The sequence below is a fragment of the Eubalaena glacialis genome, chromosome 9, assembly GCF_028564815.1.
Source record: "Eubalaena glacialis isolate mEubGla1 chromosome 9, mEubGla1.1.hap2.+ XY, whole genome shotgun sequence".
In the NCBI taxonomy this organism is placed as follows: Eukaryota; Metazoa; Chordata; class Mammalia; order Artiodactyla; family Balaenidae; genus Eubalaena; species Eubalaena glacialis.
This window is the reverse complement of record NC_083724.1, coordinates 98,652,508-98,673,866: the sequence shown is the minus strand read 5'-3', so window position 1 is coordinate 98,673,866 and position 21,359 is coordinate 98,652,508. Positions and strand designations below refer to the sequence as shown.

The 21,359-nt window shown below is 49.4% G+C and overlaps 1 protein-coding gene across 2 annotated transcripts in view; it reads left to right on the top strand.

The window, feature by feature from the left end:
* The window catches only part of BICD2 (BICD cargo adaptor 2), a 53,476-nt gene that overhangs the window by 773 nt on the left and 31,344 nt on the right, over positions 1-21,359 (top strand). The window lies entirely within an intron of this gene.

The window sequence follows — 21,359 nt, the reverse complement described above, 5'->3', positions numbered from 1 at the left end:
GAGTGCGGGGGATGGGGACGTGGGATGGATGCAGGTGACCGGCTGGGAAGGACCGGGCGTGTGTCTCCATCGTCTCCAGGCACATCACCTCCTTTCTCTGGGCGCAGCTGCCTTCAGAGGTTTCAGCGCCGGGAGACCAGGAAAAGGCGAAGTCGGGGGCTTGCCTTGCATGTGTTCATCACAGCTGGCGGGGGTACCCCACAGCCCCTCCCCATGCTTAGCTCGCTGACCACCCCACTAGTTACTTCTCTGTGATACAGTGCTTCTGTCCACTTCTCGTCCTGGTTGCCCTCCCAGGCCCTTCCCTGAAGTTGGGGGACAGGTCTGTGGGTGTTTGTCATGGATAAGCCTTGTGTCTCCTGTGTGATTTTTACTCCGGGGTGAGCAGGTTAGACCCCCAGGCTGCCAAAGAGTCTTGCAGCGAGAGAGCTGCGCAGTCCTGCCGTGAAGTAATTCTCTTGGGTGATTTAAGCACCATTTTCTCTCAGTCCTCCTTGCCTCCCCAGCCTTGTTGTGGGGGTGGGGAGGGAGAAGTTGCTTCCTGGGTGGAACACCCAGGTTTGGATCCAGGTCTTGCCCTTTGCTGGTGATGTGGCTATGAGCAGGGACCTTAGCTTCTCTCTCTGCAACATCCCACCCAGAAAGGGTTCGTCTGAGGCATATTTAAAAAACCTGGACAAGGTGTTAAGTATCTAGCCTGTCAGTGCCTGAGATAGTCTGCCTCTTCCCTACTTGATTCTTACCTTGTCCAGGTAGGCTCCTGGCCCTTGGTCTCAGGATCCACCATGCTCGCTGCTTCCCGGACTGCCCACCTCCCAGCACCCCACTCCCAGTGGCCTCAGGAAGGTGCCTGGGCTATTTCGAGCTTCCGTGTCTCACTGGGGAGACCAGTTGGGTCCCCTTCTGATAGTGCAGGGAATTAATTCATGAAGGTACTTAAATCTGTGCTTGGTGGAGCAGGTGCCCTGTAGAAGACAGGTAGGGGCCCCAGGGAGGGTGGCGGTGGAGCTCATTCGACCCGAGGTCTTGTGTCTGTCAGCGGGTATTGGTGCCTACTCCAAGCCAGCCTTATCTGGCACTAGATCTACAAGAGGGGTGACATGTAACCCCTCTGGCAAGGGCCTCATCTTAGTGTGTGGGGTAGGGGAATGTGCCCAAGATGGAGGGATGCTGAGGGGGCCTTGAGAATATGGAGTGGGAGACCTTAGGCTCACCCTCTGCAGCTCAGAGGTGAGCCTGGTCTTCCCTAGCCTCTCCCCTCAGAGTTCATAGTGAGCCCCCACTGGCAGCAATGTGCAATCCCCTTCTGTGTTCACAAGCTCGAATTCACGTCCGCTGTAAGAGCAGACCAGAAGGGAAAGTTGCACAGGAATTAACCATTCCCTGCTTAGGGACCTTTCAGTTGTCAGCGTTTTACTGTCACAGACATTTGGCCAATGTAAGAATCTTGACTCAGTTTTGTGGCATGTGTCTGGAGGATGGGTCCCCAGGGGAATTGGGAAGACGGTATATCGGTCTCCACAGGTGTTCTTCAAGTGGCTGCTTGCTTAGTTTGATGTTACCGCCTGGCTCTCGCACACACTGGCCACATGGCCTTGGACACATTGTCCCACTGTCCTGAACTTCAGTTTCCCTCATTGTAGGTGGGATAAGAACAGTTCAGCTGGAAGTCTCAGCAGAACTAGAGGAAGGTGCATCAGAGCCTCAGTAGATGTTGCCAGAAAGCTCACACCAGTGTACTCAAAGCCATGTCAGCACAGGCTCTTGTCAACCTCTCTGAATTCTTGTTATTGTTATACTTGGAAATATTAACTCTTATTTTAAAAATCAAGATTTAAGGAGACCATATCTGTTGGGTCTTTTTAAAATTTTATTTGTTTTCTCCTGTAGAGAGATGAGCCATCTTCATTCTTTTAAAACTTTATTTCTTTAACTAAAGTGGGTTCAGTTACTAACAAATTATGCTACAAACAGAGGAGCCTGTATTCCTGTTGAGCATTTGTAGATACTACTGTCTTAGAGGGAGAGAAGCTGGCTGGTCTGTCCCAGGTGACTGGGTTGTGACCAGACCTGAGGGAGGGTCCTCTGTGGGGCCAGTGGCAGTGGTGCTGGCCCTGCAGCCTTTCTCACTTGGTGAGTGTATGTGTGTCTGTGTCCTACTGACACCATGGTGTGCGGGAGGAAGGGTACCCACTGGACCATTCTGCCTAACCATTTTGCTAGTGATTGAGCTTGGCTTAACAAGGGCCCTGTCTGTCCCAAGTTCTGCTGTGCCCCCTTCCCCACCGTGGTGACAGATTTTGGTCAGCCATGTGATGCTTCCTGTCCTCAGTAGCCATGGAACATCTCACTCTTGTGTCCTTAGCTGGAGTTTGAAAAGGACAGGTGTGCTGCCCTTTTCAAGACAGTTCCTGCCTGCGTGGCTCAGGCAGGTACCATGAGTGAGTGGTCCTTGTAGGTTGGGAATGTGAGGGCTGGAGGGCATGCCCCAGGCAAGTGGTGGGGGTCCTGGTGCAGTCTCAGCCCCACCCTCACTTGGCTCCGAGAAAGAGCAGGAAGACAAAGTCTGCATGCCCTTGCTGACTTATGTGCTACCTCAGGATCTTGTCCGTGCAGTATACTTATATCCCAGGGAAGCCGAGGGTGGAATTTGGTGAGCTGAAGCCTGTCACAGGCTGGGACTGGTGCCTGGCACACAATAAGTGCTTACGCAATACGTGTGTGTTGGCTGGTGTCATCAGCTCCTTCCTTCCCTCCACCTCACCCAGGCCTGGATCCCCTCCCTGCTGTCCCTGTAGTCACCTTGTCTCTGCTACTTGTTCTCGCAAGGTCTGGAGTGGCCCCGCTGCGTGTCCCAGAGGGCGGCCTGAGCCTGCTGCCTGGGGCCTCTGGCCTGGCTCAGCCTGCACTGCTGTCTGCATCCTGGTTGCCTTCACTGCCCTCATCATCCCTGCCTCTTCCCAATCTTGGATCTTGGAAGCCCTGCCTGCCCTTCAAGGCCTGGACACTTTTCAGAGCCTCCTCTGGACTTGCCTGAGCCCAGCTCCCAATACCTGGATATCCCTCCCATCCTGCAGGCTCAGCGGCTGCATGAACAACTGTGGCAGAGCTGGTGGGAGCAGCTGCTCTGTCCTCTTCGCTTCCTCCTTCCCATCCCTCTTGTAATTTCCTCTCTCAGAGGATGGGGAAACCAAGGTAGGGATGGGTGTGAGTGATTGAGGAAGGTCCAATAGCTCAGACCAAGTTGGAAGTTGTTTTTGGGCACCAGGTTCCCGTCCAAGTTTGTGTAGAAGTTCCGGCCATGAGCTGGCTTCACAGAGGAGGGTGGTGTGAGGGCTGCCGCTCAGGCCTCACCCCCGTTGGTGAGCTGTTCTTGCCATAGCCTCCGCAGGCCCCACCGACTCCTGCAGTCCTCATGCCAGCCCTTGGGGTCACCACCCTGTTATGTCTGTTGTACTGCTGGGGAAACTGAGGCATAGAGAAGCTGAGTTTCACTCAAGGCTCTGAGCCTAGGAAGCCTGTCCCCAAGAGAGCAGGCACCTGTGGAAGAGGGAAGGGCAATTGGAGGCCTCTGTGCAAGGCCCATCCTCCTCAAGTGTTTGTTTTGAGACAGGAAAAGTCCTGATTTGGACTAAACCCTGTGAGGATTCTGCTCATCTGATACCACCCTAGAACTTGGAGCAGAGAGCCATTGGGGGTTGGGAGACTCTAGGAGACCTGTGGGCCTTTCAGGGCAAGCTGTGTGGTGGTCTGCTGTCAGCATGAAGAAGCCTGACTTGTGGTGGAAGTTGGGTTCCAGGGAATCCTGGAGGTGCTGAGATAGCCCTGCTCCCAGGGGTCTAACAACTGGGAGAGGCAGCTACCAGCATCCAAAGGCAATGACCACACGCCCCACTGTGGCTGCATTGCTGGACACTCCCCACTTTCCTGCCTGCAGAGCTTGTGTCTGGCAGGGCGTTGTGAAGCAATCTTGAGGGCTCTTCCATTTTTAAAAACTCCCAAGACTCCCATGTCACCTGGCATTCTGTCTTCCTGCAGGGCCTGGGGGTTAAGCAGCTGTGTACCTCAGTGTTCTCAGGGTGTGGCTTTGGACGGGTGGTTGGGCACACTGTGAAGGAGCTGCTTTTCCATAACTGGTGCAGGAGGGAGGCCAGGCCTAAGAGTGGCACTGCCTGGGCAGGTGAGGAGGTACTGCATGTGCTGTCCAGGGCTGTGGTTTCCACACTTTGGCTCCAAGGGAGCAACTGGACCCTTCCTGGGCCCTCAGGAGCTACGTGGCCCTGGAGGAATGGCTCTGCCCTCAGGATCAGGCTGGTGTACCTGGGGCACTTGGGCAGGTAGTGGCTGAGGCTCCTTAAGTTTGAGCAGCTGCCTCAGAGAGAGCCATGGCCAGGTAGACACAGACTCCTGCTGGGCCTTCCCACCTCAGGGACCCCAACCCCTTACTGTGAGGGAGGAGAGATCAGTTTACCCTTGTCAGTTTGGGGCAGCCAACCCTCAGTCAGACCTGCTTCTCCACATCCGTGCACTGAATAAAGGACCACTACACACGCTGAAGATAAAGAAAGATTTGGTTTCTTCTTAGACAGCGAAGTGAAGGTGGCTAGCGGGCAGGGGCTGGCCAGGACCCTGCAGGCTCTGATGGATGAGACTCTCCTGGGCCCCAGACCCCATATTGTCCAGTGTTTGAAGTGTGGCCCCTCAAGCTGTCCCCCAGAGCCGGAGAGGGCCCAGTGTGACTGCCCAGCCGCTGTCCTGGGCATCAAACCTTTCTGTCCCAGCCGTGCTCTGCCATGGGAGGTGGACTGACAGATGGGGCTGCAGGGGCAGGGTGCATCTCGGGGACATGTGGTGGAACAGGCAGTCCAGGCTCAGGCAGGTGATGGCATCAAGGAGGATCGGGGCCTGGCTTCTTCTGTAGAGCTTAATATGTTTTAAAAAATTGTTCATTCACTTTAAGAACGTCAAAATGTAGAAATGAGCATGTCTCTGTAGGAATTATGGAGTATGTATGGGGAACTACCGGGTTTTTCTACTTGGCAGCTTTTTTCTTCCTGTGTATGTATGTGAGATACATATGATCTATAAAAACTAGAAAGTGCTTTGAGCATCTATAATAGTTGTTTTAAAAAAGACACAGAGTTTGGTGTTACTCTTTGAGTTGCAGAAAAGTAGGTTTCATTCAAGTGGTCGAAGACATGGAGGTTTCCATGGGTTTGGAAGGTTCTCTGCACTTCCAGTCTATTGTTGTATCATGTGAAATAATTGTCGTAGTTTGAGTTTTATGGGTTTGCTTTTTTAAGGCAGTTTTTCTGCACTGTTCCCCTCCTAAAGGTCTTCCATCTTTAGGGGAAGTTTTAAGCATAACCAGAGCAGAGAGATTGGCCTGCATGTTTTCGCACCCACTTTGGCAGCTCCGGCTTTGGCAGCCTCCGTTCTGTGCCTCACTTCTACTGTAAGTACATTGGTGTGTTGTGTTGAGAAATTAATCTGTGATTCTGTTTTTTTATAAAAACAGAATCACAGATTAATTTTCATACCTCACAAGATTAACAGTGACTCTTTAATGTCATCTTCTATCTGGTCAGCATCCGGATTTCCCTACTTGGCTCATAGTCGCTTTACAGTTGTTCTGTTTGCATTGGGAGCCAAGCAGGGTCCACTTGGTGCCCCTGGCTGAGGGCGCCACTGCTTACAGGGCCTCATGTGACCATCCTGAGGCTGCCCGTCCTGCTTCCCCACTGGCAACCTGGAGTAGCTGTCCCCGCCCCCGTGCAGGCCAGGCACCTCACTCTTGTCTTGTCTTTCCTTTTTCTTTTTTAAGAAATTGGCCATAGTGCTACCTTCAGCTGATACATGGCCTCGCCCTTGCACTGCTGGGTCATTGTTGCCCATCCAGTTCATTAGACCAGCTTTTATTGTGCCACTGAGGCTCATGGTCACCTGTCAAGTGTATTCTGACTGTGATGCTGAGAGGTGTCCAGCTCTCTCTGAACCAGGAGGGAGGAGCTCTCTTTGTCCCAGTTCCATAGGTGAGGATGCTGGGGCTCAGAGTGAGGGCTAACATCCCACACTGTGTGCTAGCAAGGCTTGACATGATCTTGAGTGGTCCTCTCCCTGGGCCTTGGTTTCTTTGTTTTAGGCCAGCACATCCCTGAAGCCCTGGCAGTGGACCAGATTCTCCCTCAGTGATGGTGTCAGGGCAGGCCTGGGACCTCACCCTTCTAGCTCCTGGGGTCCCCTGGGCATTCTCCTCCACCTTCCCCCTCACATCCTGCCCCAAATGCTCTGCAGGGGTCCAGGCTTGTCCACCAACCTGAGAGATTCCCTGGGTGTTGTAGAACCGTGACCCAGGATGATCAGAGGGGATGTAGGCCCCTGGAAGTTGCTGCGCCCAACAGTCATGAACCCAAGGCTGTACCTAATGTTGCCCCATTGCTGGTTTGGAGAGGCTGGGATTGCAGTGAGTGCAGCAGCAGCTGACAAGCAAGTCTGCATTCTCATCAGCACTTAGTGTTGTCGGTTTTGTCATCGTGGCCAGCATGGTGAGGGAGAAAGGGTGTCTCAGAGGGTTTGATTTATTTCTTATGGGAGCAGTCAGTTCTGCCATAACACTGATTTTGAAAATGCAAATTTTTTCCAGAGTGATTGATATTTGAGGGAACAATATGAGCATAATGAGAGTTTATGTGTGATTTTGTCCTCAGAAAACACCAGGTGAACACAGAACCTGCACCCAGTGACCCACCCACCTGCATCTGGTGCGACTTTCCATCTCATTTCAGAAGGCCTGCTTTCCCCCTCTGGAGACATCATATCCACGGGCAAACCTCAGGGTTTTGTCAAGATAAAGTGCCATGTGTTGCAGCATTTATGTGTTTTTAAACTACCTGACACTTATAAAACTGTGCTGCCTTTTTTCATTAATTTAAAAAAATAAACTACTTTAGATCCCCTGGCTGAGGTGTTTGTCAGGCATCTCCACTTCAAGGTGCTCTTTCATCCTTTCCAAACTGCACAGCCACCACCCTAAGGAGGAGGCGGGGGCGGGAGAGGGTCATGCTCACTGCCTTGAGGGGAAGCATGTACATACGTTGTTCGGAATTTTTCCCCATAGGAGACATGTCTCTTCCCAATTTATTTGTTTATTCATCCATTCATTTATATTGGTATGGACTCACGGATATTTATTTTATATTTGGGCTTTACTTTGTTGCTCAGCTTGTTACAACTTTGGCCCCTGGCAGCTCTTTCATTTGGCTCCTGTGCCCCTTCAACATACCCAGCATTGTGATTGTTTACTTCCTTCCTTCCTTCCTTCCTTCCTTCCTTCCATCCTCCCTTCCCCCCTCCCTCCCTTCCTCTCTTCCTTCCTGAGAGCCTCTTTACTTTCTGGTGCTACAGGGTTCTCCAGAGTCATCCTGTATGTTCCCTGCCCCAGTACAAGACTAAGCATTCTCCAAGGAGTCCTGGTTCCTTTTATTGGAGAATGGTATTAGAAGCCAAGATCTGGGTGCTGGGTGTTTGTTGCTGCTGGAGTGTCCCTGCTTCTAGGCCCTCTCAGCCAACAGAGGCAGGAGATAGATGTGGCCCACATATACACACACATCTATAAACATTTCTAGATGTAGTCACATGTATTTATATTAAGCTGAACATGAGTTCCTACTGATGTCTCCAGCTCTGATCTATCACCACGTACATCATTCCCACCACCTCCCCTTGCTTATCTGTATGTAACCTCCCTCCACCAGTGAGACACCTGGCTTCCCCATCCCCCACACAGCTACATAATTGTTCCATTCCAGCACACATCACAGTAGTGTCAGAACTGTTGACCTATACCCCTTTGTGAAATAATTTATCAACTAGAGTATAGTGCTCACGTGCCGTTCTTTTTGACTTCGGTCTTATATACTCCACTGATTTCCAAATACATTACTTAAGCAAGCACCTTATTTGCTATCCCCTTCAGTGAGGTGGTTTCATCTATCTGTAACGTAGTTAGATTGTTTTACCACATTCTGTGTTCCAGCCTAGGATCCCCATACCTCTTAAATGATTTTTTTTTAAATTTTTATACATTAAGGTTCACTCTTTGTGTGGCAAAGTTATCTGGGTTTTGACAAACAAGTAGTGTCATTTATCTACCATTACCGTATCATACAGAATTGTTTCACTCTGTTAAAAAAAATCCCCTGTGCTTTATTCAACACCACTCCACCCCAAAAAAAGAACCCCTGGCAACCGCTGATCTTTTACTTTCTCCATAGTTTTGCCTTTTCCAGAATGTCATATAACTGGAATCATATAGTATGTAGCCTTTTCAGATTGGCTTCTTTCACTTAACAATATGTTTTTAAGATTGATCCATGTGTTTTCATTGCTTATTAGTTTTTTTTTTTTTTTTAATCACAGAATGATATTTCATTGTTTAGATGTACCACAGTTTGTTTATCCATTCAAAGTGGGCATCTTGGTTACTTCCAGCTGGGAGTGATTATTAATAAAGCTGCTATAAAACATCCATGTGCAGGTTTTGTGTGGACATAAGTTTTCAGCTCCTTTAGGTGAACACCAAGGAGTGTGCGACTTGCTGGATCACAGGGTAAGAGTATGTTTAGTTTTGTAAGAAACCGCCAAACTGTCTTGCAAAGTGGCTGCACCATTCTGTATTCCTACCAGAAATGAATGAGAGTTCCTGTTGCTCCACCTCCTCACCTGCATTTGGCATTGTTACTAGAGTAGGTGTATAGGGGCATCTCATTGTTCTCATTTGCATTTCTCTGCTGACGTATGATGTGGAACATGTTTTCATGTGTTTGTTTGCTGTCTGTATATCGTCTTTGGTGAGGTGTCTGTTCTGATCTCTTGCTCATTTTAAAATTGAATTGTTTGTCTCCTTATCGTAGAGTTTTAAGAGTCTTTTATCTATTTTAGATAAAAGTCCTACTTTGCAAATAAATAACCCAGTCTGTGGTTTGTCTTTTCATTCCCGTAATAGTGCCTTTCACAGAGCAGTTTTTAATTTTTTAAAGTTTATTTATTTTTATTTTTGGCTGTGTTGGATCTTCGTTACTGCGAGCGGCGAGCGGGCTTCTCATCGCGGTGGCTTCTCTTGTTGCGGAGCACGGCCTGTAGGCATGCGGGCTTCAGTAGTTGTGGCTTGCAGGCTCTAGAGCGCAGGCTCAGTAGCTGTAGCTCACGGGCTTAGTTGCTCCGTGGCATGTGGGATCTTCCCGGACCAGGGCTCGAACCCGTGTCCCCTGCATTGGCAGGCGGATTCCCAACCACTGCGCCACTAGGGAAGTCTGAGAAGTTTTTAATTTTAATGCCATTTTGCTTTCATGTTAAGATTGTCCTCACCAAACCCAAGGTCATGTAGATTTTTTGCCTATGTTTTTATCTAGAGGTTTTATTAGTTTTGCATTTTATATTTAGATCTGTGGTTCATTTCAGGTTGGTTTTTGTGAGAGGTATAAGGTCTTTGTCCAGATTCATTTTTTCGCAAATGGATGTACAGTTGTTCCAGCGTCATTTGTTGAAGGGACTGTACTTTCTTTATGAAGTTGCTTTGCTCCTTTGTCAAAGATCAGTTGGCTGTATATGTGTGGGTCTACTCCTGGGAGTTCTGTTCTGTTCCAATCATCTGTGCAATTATCCTTTTTCCAACACACCGCCCTCTTGAATGTATGTTGCTGATTTTATTAGGTTTCTGTCTTTTTATGTGTTAATGGTGAATCTTTCCCTTAAGCCCTGTGGTTTTTGTTATGTGACTCGGCACACCTGACTGGGATCTGCTGGCCTAGGTCTTCAGCCCTGGGTTGGCAGCATTGGTCCTGGTCATCATCAATTGATAGTCCTTCTTTTTTTTTTTTTTTTAAATCTTGAGAAAAAGTAATAGAATGCAAATTGTTAAAAACAAAAATCACTAGTACAGTTGGTTAGATTTTTGATAGAAGATGAATGTGATACTTCTCTGTGTCTTTGTGTCACTGTTTTTAAGGTGGTCCATGGGACCTTCTGTTTGAGCAGCTCAGTCAGGGTTGACTTTACTCCTGGGAAACCACCCAGAGAGCTGCTTAACTTACTAGCCTTATGCATTTGACCCAGGCAGTAGTTAGGGGAGGGGTGTGGACTCAGCCACTGCTCAGACCTGGGATTGGGTCCCACTTGGGCGTTTACTAGCTGCTTGCCCCACAGGCAGAAGCTGGTGGCTAGGTCCCTCCAAAACTGTGACAGATGCATCCGCATCTTGGTTTCAGGTACCTTCACTGTTATTTCAGGTGTTCACCACCCTATGTGAGCCCCTTTCCAGCCTGGCAGGCCTCTAGGTCTGGTCCTCTTCTCTGGTGCTAGGGTCAGACTCCACCCCAGAGATGCCCGCCCAGCCTTTCCCTATGCCAGCTCTGACTCTTCACTACCTTTGGAACAGGTCTGTAGGGACCCACAATGGATTTATGGTTGGTGTGGGTGGTGTTTACATGCCAGGCCGCCAAGTCTGCATCTCTCGTAGACTCTCATTACCAAGCACACTTCTTTTTCCTCATGCTCTCTCAGCATCAGTGTCTCACCTCCACTGTGGGATGCCCCTTTGTGCCTGTACTGGTTGAAGTCTGGAACACATCTCTGTTTTCAGGACCCACAGGAACCTGTGAGGCTTTGGGGAGAGGGAGCGTGCCTGGGCCAAAGGCGCAGGGCGGAGGGTCAGGTCCTGACATGGCACTTTCTTTGGCTGCGATTTGCACAGTGGCTGCTGCAACTTAAAGCAATGTTGGTGCTGTTGTGACTGGGCTGAGAAATGGCCCCGGGCAGTCTATTGGAGGGTGTCCAGGATGAGTCAGGAGTGTTAGGCTTTCATGCCTGAGCTATGATGAAGTGAACCATGTGTGCGTGTGTGTACATATGTTCACATGTGTGTGTGGCACAGACAGCACAGGAAGGATCCCTGCAGGCCTCACTCTTCTGGGTGACCTCGATGTGTGCGGGTTGGAGGGCGAGGCTGGGAGACCAGGTACCTGGCTTCAGTACAGGGTCTCAGCCGCCCACCCTGAGCCTCAGGTTCTCACCTCTTTTCATGAGCAGTGCAGCATCCTTGGTTCCTCGGGGTGTGGGAGTCCTTCATGACAGGGACTTACCCTGCCAGGGTGACTGTGACAGAATGCCAGACATGGGGGACACTTGGCTCCTGAGACCCTTTATCTCATCACGGCTACAGCTGCTGACAGGCCCGTCTGCCTTCCAGAGCCTCTTAGGGCAGATGTGAGAATTGAATCATCATTGCAGCCCATGCCCATACATAGTTCCATTGGCTCCACTCTCGTCTCTAAAGCTGCAGACCTCTGGGTTCTTGAAGGGACATGGCCTGAGTTACAGAGTCTCTGGCCACTTGCTGACTGTGAGGCTTGCTGGATGTCCCTTCCTAAATGGGGCTAATAACGTGAGGACATGTGTTGAGATTAGAGATGAGGTGAGAAACCACAATCCACTCTCCTGGTGTTTCCAGCCGAGTATAGTCCCGGCTGCTCTGCCTACCAAATGTCTTCTGAGGCTTGGGATAGATGGGAGCTGGACAGCTCCCTCGACTGCAGGCCATTGAATAGAGGTTTGTGTCGGGTAGCCAGCTGCCTCGGAAGACAAGGGCTTGTCCCCAGGCCCCAGGATTGACAGAGGAGCCACGGTCTGTGGGGAGTGCCACTGGCTACAGGGCTCAGCTGGCCAGAAGCCTGTCTGCTGACACTGGGGCAATTAGAGTGTAATCTTCTCTAAATGGCACCGATTCTGGCTAAATCCCTCCTGCTCAGGAGTGGATTCCCAGTTTTCTAAAAGCAGCTTAGCGTTTGGATGCTGCCCAGGGCAGCTGGGGTTTGTGGTTGGTGATGGGATGGATGTGGACCTGTGGGACGGACGTGGGGGTTGGGGGTGATCCCTGTGTGAGTACCACCCCTTGGGGCCAGTTCTTCTGATCCCTACAGCCAGTGTGCAGGTGCTCTGATGGGAAACTGAGACAGGAAGCCACACAGTGGGAAGGGCAGGCCAGTGGAGAACAGCTATCACACACGTGCCCCTCCTGGGCCTTTGGAGGGAGTCTGGGACAGGGTTGGGCCCTTGGCATGCTGATCTGATGGATGAGGCTTGTTTGCTTGGGCAGGGTGTATGCAGGTGTGCTTGTAGCCTCTGTTCTGCTCCAGTTCCCAGGTGGAACCCTCATCCCCAGGAGGCCCCCATCCTCTCCTGCAGGGGAGATCTGTGCAGCCTTCCTCAGCTCCTCCCTGCCCTCCTGCCAGGTGAGGCTGCTGGGAGCTCCTTGGAGCCCAGCTCCACCCTCATCCCACCCCGCCCTTCCCAGCTCTGGGAACTACTTTGCTGCAAAGAAGAAAAGTTGTTTTTGGAGTGAGAAGCCCTGTGGTGCCATTCGGGGGAATCACCTGACCTTGCTGAACCTTGGTTTGCTCACCTGTGAAATGGGAGTGATAAGTTTCTACTTTGCGTGGCTGTTGTGAAGATCAAATAAGATTCACACCCACCTCGGTCTCCTTTGTGGGGTAGCCAGGCCTTCCCAGGCTGCCTCCAAAAATGTCTAGGGGCCTGGGGCCATGCCTGCCACCACCTGTCTGTTCAGGAAACCTGTGAGCCAGGGAAGAGGGAGTGGGTCTGGGGTAGGTCCTTCTTGGAATGGAAGGTGGGAGCAGATGAGAAGAGCTGGCTGAGGGTGGTGAGCTGAGTTCTCCCGTGGAGTGCATGGGGGGTCCTTTTGTGTGGGTTTGCAGGTCTCTGAGGGCCTGCGTAGGGAATGGGTCTGTTTCTGGTTTCTCAGCTGGCTTGGGTTCCCTGGGAAGCTCATGCAGAGCCAGTGTGGTGTATTGAATTCCTGCACGCCAGGGTGACCTGGGAGCTTTCAGAAATTCCAAAACATTGGCCACACCCAGAAGGATCAAACAGTTTCAGGGTGGGACATGGGCATCAGGAGATTTCATGTTTCTGGAAGGATCCCAGTGGGAAGATGCATTTGGGAAACCTATCACGTTACTGCAGCTTATGCTAGGGATCTGAACCCTCCCTGGCCACATGGGTGGACTCTCATTCTGTACTTCTGCACAGCTACAGGATTTATCCGCATCTCTCCACCTCGGTGCACAGTGGGGGCCCAGGAGTGCCCTTGGCTGTGTCCACGTGCTGGCGGGAGGGCCTGCCTCTTTGTCTGCTTCCCACGGCCAGGTCATGGGCCACTGGCTACCCTGGGCTGGCCCTGGAAAGGACCCCTCTCTGGAGGTGTGCATGAGCCACAGGCAGACCCAGGTAGAGGGGTGAGCCTAGGAGCTGTTCCTGCTGCCAAGTCACTGGGGGTGTGTCTCCTGCTGGCTGGGGAGGAGCGGTAAAGAGGAGATGCCTGCAGGGCCTGCTTCCCAGCTCCCGCAAGCACCAAGCCTCACCCAGCACCCCTACCACCTGTCCAGTCACTGGACCTTCTGTCCCTGTCCACCCACTTCTGGTGTGGGCCTGTCACCCCCTTGCGGTGTCCCCACATCCTCCCTATTCTCCTGTCAGTCCGCATATATTTACTGAGTGCCATTCTCTTGCCGGGAGTGGGCTTGCCCACTCCAGGCCTGTACCCCACTTAAGAGGCACAGACTCCTTAGGCACAGGCCAGGCATGGGGTGCCATAAGGTGCACCACTGCTTGCATTCCCACAGGCCAGGCCCACCTTCCTTGTATGAGAAGCCACCTCACCCCCACTGCCCTGGCCTGCACTATGTGTCCACGGGGTTTGAACCCTGCCTCCCCCCAGCCCAGCTCTGCATCTGTGAACTCAAATGGTAGAGCACCAGCCCTAGGATGGCTTTCTGTAGGGAAGGTGGAAGGTCCCAGGGTAGCCCCTGACACTTTTTTTGCCTGTCCCCTGCTGTCCCTGGGGCTGACTGCCCTGAGTGCCCCCCCAACCCAGGCCCCCTTGACCCCTGGTGACACCCTAGGTCTGAGATATGGCCTGATGGGGACCCAGTGGAGATGTCACAGGGCTCTGTTCAGCCCTCCAGAAGGTTCTGTCCTTGTGTGTGAGCTTGGCATGTCATCCTCCCTCCCCACCTTGGTTTCTCTTCCTGGAAGCTGCTCCTGGCCAGTTCGGTCTCACCTACCTGTCGGAATTTGGGTGATTCACTGCGAGGCGAAGCTGAGCCCCTCTTCCAGTGGCAGACTGCATTGTTCAGGTACACCTCTGACAGATGCTTCTGGAGTGACAACTCTGGCTGCTACCCAGATGATTCTATCTGTAATCAGCTCTCATTTTAAAATTGGGGCATAATTTACCTATTACAAGACACAAGAGTTGTTTGTGCTCCTGTGGCTGCCCTGCCTGAGGGTTGTCCTCACATGCCTTCCAGCCCACCCCATCCGAGACAACCCTGCCGACCTTCTGCTGCAGTGATTACGTTCTTTTCTAGACTTGCATATTGACGGGCTGCACCCAGGTGGCCTTTTTGTCTGGTTCCTCTGAAAGGCATCAGAGCTGTGAGTGAGTGTGGGTGGTTGCTGTTCTCTCTGAGCAGCAGTGCCTGAGTCGTATGCCTGAGTTACCAACACCTTCTCTTGGAGGACATCAGGGTCACCTGTGCAAGGCTCTGTGTGGACCTGCATTCTCAGTTTCCTCGGTGATACCTGAGGAACAGAACTCACCTCCTTTTGTCCAGGACAGATACACACAGTTGGCCACCCTGGTCCCTTGGCCAAAAGGCCAGCTCCTCTGCAGGCTCTGCCCCTTTATTTAGCTAGTGCTTGAGGATGGCAGGGCTGTGCCAGGAGGGAGGTAATCTCCATAAGTCATGTGAAGTAGGACCAAGGACCAGCTCGACCAGCCTCAGCCAGATCTGGGGATTAACAAGCACTGCCCCAGTAAGCTGGAACATTCCAGATTCCAGGCTTGAGACTGGCAGGGCTGACTGGCAGGTGGGCCTGTACTTGGGAAGGTACATTTCTGGCTCCTGGTGTGATTCTTAGGTGTGGGCAGCTGAACAGCAGAGTCGTGGGTCCAGGTGCTGGTTCTGCCTTCCAATCTGTTACGCCTCTTTCCTGCCTTTTCTGGCAGTCCCACCTGGGAAGTCATATGGAGTTGCTTGTTCTCAGAGTTCAGTTTCTTACCTGTGAAAGGAGCTCCCTCCTGTGAGAGAAGCTAATGGGCTCATGTTGACGCAGATTGTGAAGTGCACAGGCCTTGGGTTATTGCCCGCCCTCCTGGGCCTCTCCCAGCTGGTTCATCTCTTCCCTGGACTTCCATCCGAGCTGGAAGAGGGGCCCGGGAAAATGGGCCTTGGAGCCACTCTGTTTCTGGGTGCTGTGTGATTCTCAGGGTCTTTCTCAAGGACATCTGTCCTGGATGCATCCTCATTGATTGCCAGCTCTAGCCCTTTTTATGGCCCTCTCTCCCTACCCCATCCGGTCCCCCATCCAAGCTGGTACTTTGTAGCTGTTGTAACTTGTTTCTCTCCAGTTGCCAGCAAGACTGTGTTCCTGTGTGGGGCGATTGGAAGCATATGGCCCAGAGTGAGCATGCAGTCCATTTTTTTGTCCCATTTCCTGGCTGGACCTTGCATTCTTATGTCAGGTTTTTGCTGAAGTGCATTTATGGAAAGTTGATCTCTCATTGTCTCTCTGATACCTTCTGTTTCATTAGTAATGAGTAATTGGTCTCCCTGGGCTATATTCAGATCTGGGGTACATTTGGTTTGGGTTTTGTTAATCTTATAACTGTAATTACATATAGTAAAACGCACAGACTTTAAGTGCATGTGCACACCAACCCTGGGCACGTTTGCATCCTGCTTCCTGTTCTTTCTCATCACCAGGAGTGGTGGCAGCTAAGGTTCTGAGCATCTCACCTCTAGCGTTGTACATTTAGATAACATTGCAGATGTTGCATCCTTTTCAATGGTTTGATTCTATTTCAGTATGCAGTTTCATAAATCATTTTGTTTACTTTTTGAGATATAATTTACTTCCTATGTATTTTTAAGCCCTATTTTTGATAGTTTTGACAATGGTTAAAATTAGTTTTTATTGGAGTATAAAATACAGAAACTACACAGATCTTACCTTTACAGTTTGATGTTTCCATGCAGCTCCACAGATGGAGCAAGGAGCACGTTGTCAGCATCCCAGGGACTGTTCTCTAATGCTTGTCCAGACACTGCCCCATAAATTGATCTTACCCGTTTTCGACTTACTATAGGCAGTCCTACAGACCTTGGGTTTTGTGTGTTCACTCAGCATTTTCTATCTAGAGACACTGTTGCCTGAATTTGCAGATTGTCGGCACTCATCGCTGGCAGGGTTCCATGTGGATACACCATGCTTCCTTACCCAGGTTTGTGCTGTTGGACTCTGTGCCTCTGTGAGCATGCATGTAGATAGCACCCAGGGTGGGCACTGGCATTTTCCATGTTAAATTCTGGCCTTTCTGATCTGTTTGTCCTAGTCGCCATCCTGGTGCTAGTTTGCATTTCCCCGTGGACCTTTCCTGTGTTGACTGCCTATTTGGAAACCCTCTTTTGTGAGGAGCCTGTTCAGGACCTTTACCCTTTTTTCTGTGGGGTGTCCACTCTTTTCTTCCTGATGTGTCAGAGTTCTTGATGTATTCTGGACCTGGATCTTCCTGCCCTCCAGCAATAGTTCTGACACTGGTGCAGCAGAAGGAGCTGGTGTGAGGGGGTAGGGATGGCCCAGAGTCCCAGCTGTGCTTCTGCCCAGGATAGCTGAGCATGACAGCTGACAGCTTGACATGGCCCCGGCCTCTTGGACCCTTAGTTTCTTCCTCCATAAAATGGGAACCAGAATTCTCCTGAGAACTTTGAGCTAGGCATTAAGTGAAATAATAGATTTAAGGAAAATTATAAGAGTGGTAGTTATTATTGTTACTAATATTAATCTTTTTTTAAATGGGAGGAGACCTTACACCTACTAGGACGGGTAAAATCAAAAGACCAACAATAACAAGTGTTGATGAGGCTGTGGAGAAATCAAAACCCACACTGGAGTGGAAAATGATATGCTGCTTTGGCAAACAGTTTGGCAGTTCCTCAAAGTGTCAGACATTGAATTACCATGTATATGTACCATCAGTTCACTCCTGCATATATACCCAGGGAAATGAAAATATGTGTCCACACAACAACTTGTATGTAAGTGTTCACAGCAGCATTATTCATAACAACCCCAAAGTGGAAACAACACAAATGTCCATCAACTGATGAATGGATAAATAAATGTGGTCCATCCATACAATGGGATAGTATTTGACAATAAAAAGAAGTGAAGTGCTGGTACACGCTACAACATGGATGAACCTTGAAAGCATTATGCTCAATGAGAGAAGCCAGTCACAGAAGATAACATGTTGTGTGGTTCCCTTTATGTGAAATATCCTGAATAGTCTAAGCCATAGAGACAGAAAGTACATTGGTGATTCTTAGGGTCTGGGGGAGGGAGCTGGGGAGTGAATGCTAATGGGGAATGAAAATGTGGGTTATGAAAATGTGAAATTAGATGGTGGTGATGGTTGCTCAACCCTGTGAATCTACTAAAAACCACTGAATTGTACATGTTAAATGGGTGAATGTTATGGTATGCGAATTATATCTTAAATTTTTTTTCATTGGAGGCAAAGGGGAGAGTCTCTGCTAAATCATCTGGATAAATTGCACTATTGCTCTCAAGTAATCCCAGAGGATTTGGGGCAGCTTCCTTCAGCCTTATAGCTGTGGTGTCCCAGACACATGAGCATCAAGTGACAACTCAGGCACCTTACCCTTTTAGGTTCAGCCCTTCTTGTTAGCGTATTTATCATTTTCTTTGAATATCATTTTCTGGTTAAATTAATATTCAAGGTTAATATTTTTTGATGTTGAGATTATACATGTAATTTTTTTTAAAGTATGTTTTCCTAACCTAATTTAACTTGGGAGGATTGGAGATTTCTAAATGACCTTTTTGGAGGTGTTTCTTAGCGCATTTTCTGGAGAAAATCAGACAATCAGACCTGCAGACAATATGGAATTAATATATCCTTTCTTCTGTTTCTTTCTTCCAGTCTCTGAAGTGTGGTGAGAGGTTATCTTGCCTTGTCCTTTTAAGTGGAGTGATTCTAGTGCTTGTCCATTATTTATTAACGCGTTCTGTTCCTTGTTAAGTTGGCTCTCATTTTAAATCTGTCTAGGTAGATTTACTACAGCTATAGGTGCTCTTTCTGTGAAATTAAGAAAGAAAGTTACCATATCCATTTTTCTAAAACTTCAGTTGAGGAGTGAATTGAAAGCATCTTAGTGCAGATGACATTCTTACATCCTTTCTAAACATTAGTTTGTCTGTGACAGGGATGTTGATAGTTCACCTTCTGACAGCACTATATGGTTTACTTACTGTGCTTGCTTATCCTGATCCTGGACAGGTGCCAAAGCAATATTTTTAAATTGAATTAAATTAGTGCCGCTGGTTTTGTGTTCCTGGGGCAGGTGAATGATTCTCAAGGTGAACTGTTGGCTTCTGTTTGCTGAGGTCTCACCCAAGTTTTTGCATGCACAGTCAGCCCAGGTGTCTTCGGACACCCCCCTACCCCCGCCGGCTTGTGAAGGAAGGATTTGTGGAGCTCCTCTATGAGTTACAGGGTGTCCATTGAGCCTGTGATGACTGCCCCTCCCTCCCCTCCCCCCATCCTGTCTTGTGCTGTGAGTGGACATGGAAGTGGACAGAGAAGTCCCAGGTTCCAGTCCTGCAACACAGTTCAAAGTTCCAGGGAGTGGGGCGGCAGGGCGGAGGGGACTGGCTTGCAGCTCCCTGTTTTAGGGGCATGTACTTTTCCTGTGGATATAATCATCACCAGCTTGAGAAAATACATAACTTAGTGGCTTTTGTTTTTTTTTCTTTTGTTTTGGGTTTTTGTTGTGTCACTTCCCCTTTGTGAGACCTTTGCCTCATTACTTTGTTCAGTTTCTGTTTCTTTTTATCATTAATATGTATTTTTAGTGTAACCCCTCCCGCAGCACAGTACTGCTTTGGCAGTGATCCCCAAGTTCTGATATAAGATATTTCTATTTTTTGTTTATTTGGTTTCCTGTTGTTTGTTCTGTATGCCCTCTCTGGTCCAGACATTATTTAAGAGATCAATTTCCATGTGTTTGGGTGTGAACTGATTTTGTTTAATAGCTTTTATTTTCTAGAACAGTTTTAGATTTACAGAAAACTTTTTGAAATATATTTAAAATTTTTTCTTCTACAATGATGCACACGTATATGTAGTTATCTTTCCTTTGTCAGATTACTGTGATATCACTCTGTCCCATTGTGATACCATTTCCTTAGGAAAAAGCTTGAAAGGAAGCGTGTGCCCTTCATCCTTCTGTTGAGTCTTCTTTACGTTGATGCTAATTCTGACTCATTTGAACCCCAGTCGAGTTCTTTGCCAGTTGACACATTCTTGCATGTCTACCATTATACAGTATTTTGTACCAGGCTGTTTTGGCCAGTGAATTAAGTGTTGATAGGTTTAATCAACCTTTGAGAGACTTTAATCTCCTAATGCTATAAAATCTTTATCTCATAATATTATAGAGCTTGTTATCTGTGTCCAGTTCATAAGCCTGCGTCCCATTTTGAGGTTAATGAGGCTCACGTGGTTTCTTGGGGCTGACAACCTCGCACAGAGAGTGTGTGGCCCCATATCACAGGTCCCCCCATCATGTCTTCTTTCCATTTCTCAGAGTTGCCAGATCCCCCTTGACTCAAGCGAGTGGTGCAACCCTATGGTTTGTATGTACTAGTTTTGGGGTAGGGGGAAATCCATCAGCCGTCAGTATCTGCAGAACAACTTCTGCGGCAGTCTGCACTGAACTTGAGTTACTGGTTCCTCTTCCTTACCTAGCTCCCTGCATAAGGATTGGGAGGGAGGCCAGCTCCCAAGGCTGTTCCTTCCTGCCTCAGAGCAGAAGCAGACAACTACAGCTTTCTACTGATTAGTAAGTGCTCTGTGCTCCAGGTGGCGCTGAGCCTGGGCCGCCAGGTCCAGCAGGCACAAGTGTGCCAGCAGATGGTGACCATGTGGAGTGACGACTGGAGGGAGTCCTCTCTCCCTGAGCACCAGCTGCCATGTGGCCCAGCTCTGCCCCAGGCTGGTGCCCTGCACCTTGGGGTTCTCAGCACACATTTGCTCTGAGGAGCTGCTTCCCAGGGTGAGGTTCTGGTAGGGACACCACTTAGAACCAGAAAAGAAGTGAGGGACACTTGAGGGACTTCTCACTCTGTTTGGGGGATGGAGAGGCTGTGGTGCTGACTGGTTATAGTCATCAAGACCATTGGTGAGCTGAGGGTGGGCGGTGTTTCTGTCCATTCAAGTGGTTCCCCAGGATGCCAGGCTTTGGAGTCCCAGCTGGCATAGAATTGGGTCTTGAGGGCCTGACAGTGTTGGCTGTCCTGGTACCACTGGCACCCACCTGAGGCCAGACACTCAGTAAGCATGCTCTTGCTAAAGGCGAACTGAATGCTACCTGGAAAGGTCCTTGTGAAGCTAGCCGGTGGGGTTTCCTGTAAGCCTGCACAGGAAGACGATGTGGGGTGGGTACATAATGACCATCCCCAGCCCCTGGTCCCAGGAACAGGATTAGGCAGGAAACCCAACAGAGGGGCCTGGATGGGCAGCTGATAGAAGTTGGGAATTTCCGGGATGCCCACACCCTGCTTGGTAGCCCTTCAGGAAGAGGTGGGAACTGCTGTGAGTGGATGGGGCTGGGTCAGCCCAGGAATTCCAAGGAAGTTGAGAATCCCAAATCCCAAGCTTCATTGTGAAAACTGCTTCCTGGAAGCACGCCTTACCTCCTGGAAATGCTTATTAGTCCGGTTCTCCTCGTTTGGCATGTATTGTGCCTGCTGTATCAGATCATCACCCGAAAAACTTGTTCACCTCTTGGTGGATATCGAGCCAAAAGACACGACCAAGCCAAAGAGCAGGAGAAGGAAGGGTTTATTACTTGGCAGCAAAGTAAGGAGAGCACCAGGGATCTTTCCCAGAGCAGTGTCTCCCCGAACATCAGAATTGGGGAAGTTTTTTTTTTTTCCTTTTCTTATTCAATATTGTTTTCACTTTATTACTCAAGAATATTTCTGAGCTGGATAGTGTGGCAGAACCCCTATCAGATTTGTCAGTGAAAAGAGACAAGAGGAAATGTAATTCTGCAGGCAATATAATAAAATACAGTTTTAAAGAAAAAGGGCAAAGAAAATGTAAATTTGGTCTGTCTTCTTACCTATAAAGAAGGTAGGCACAGGAGTAAATTATTTTTTATGTTACATTTATTTCTAAAGGTTTATAAGATATGATT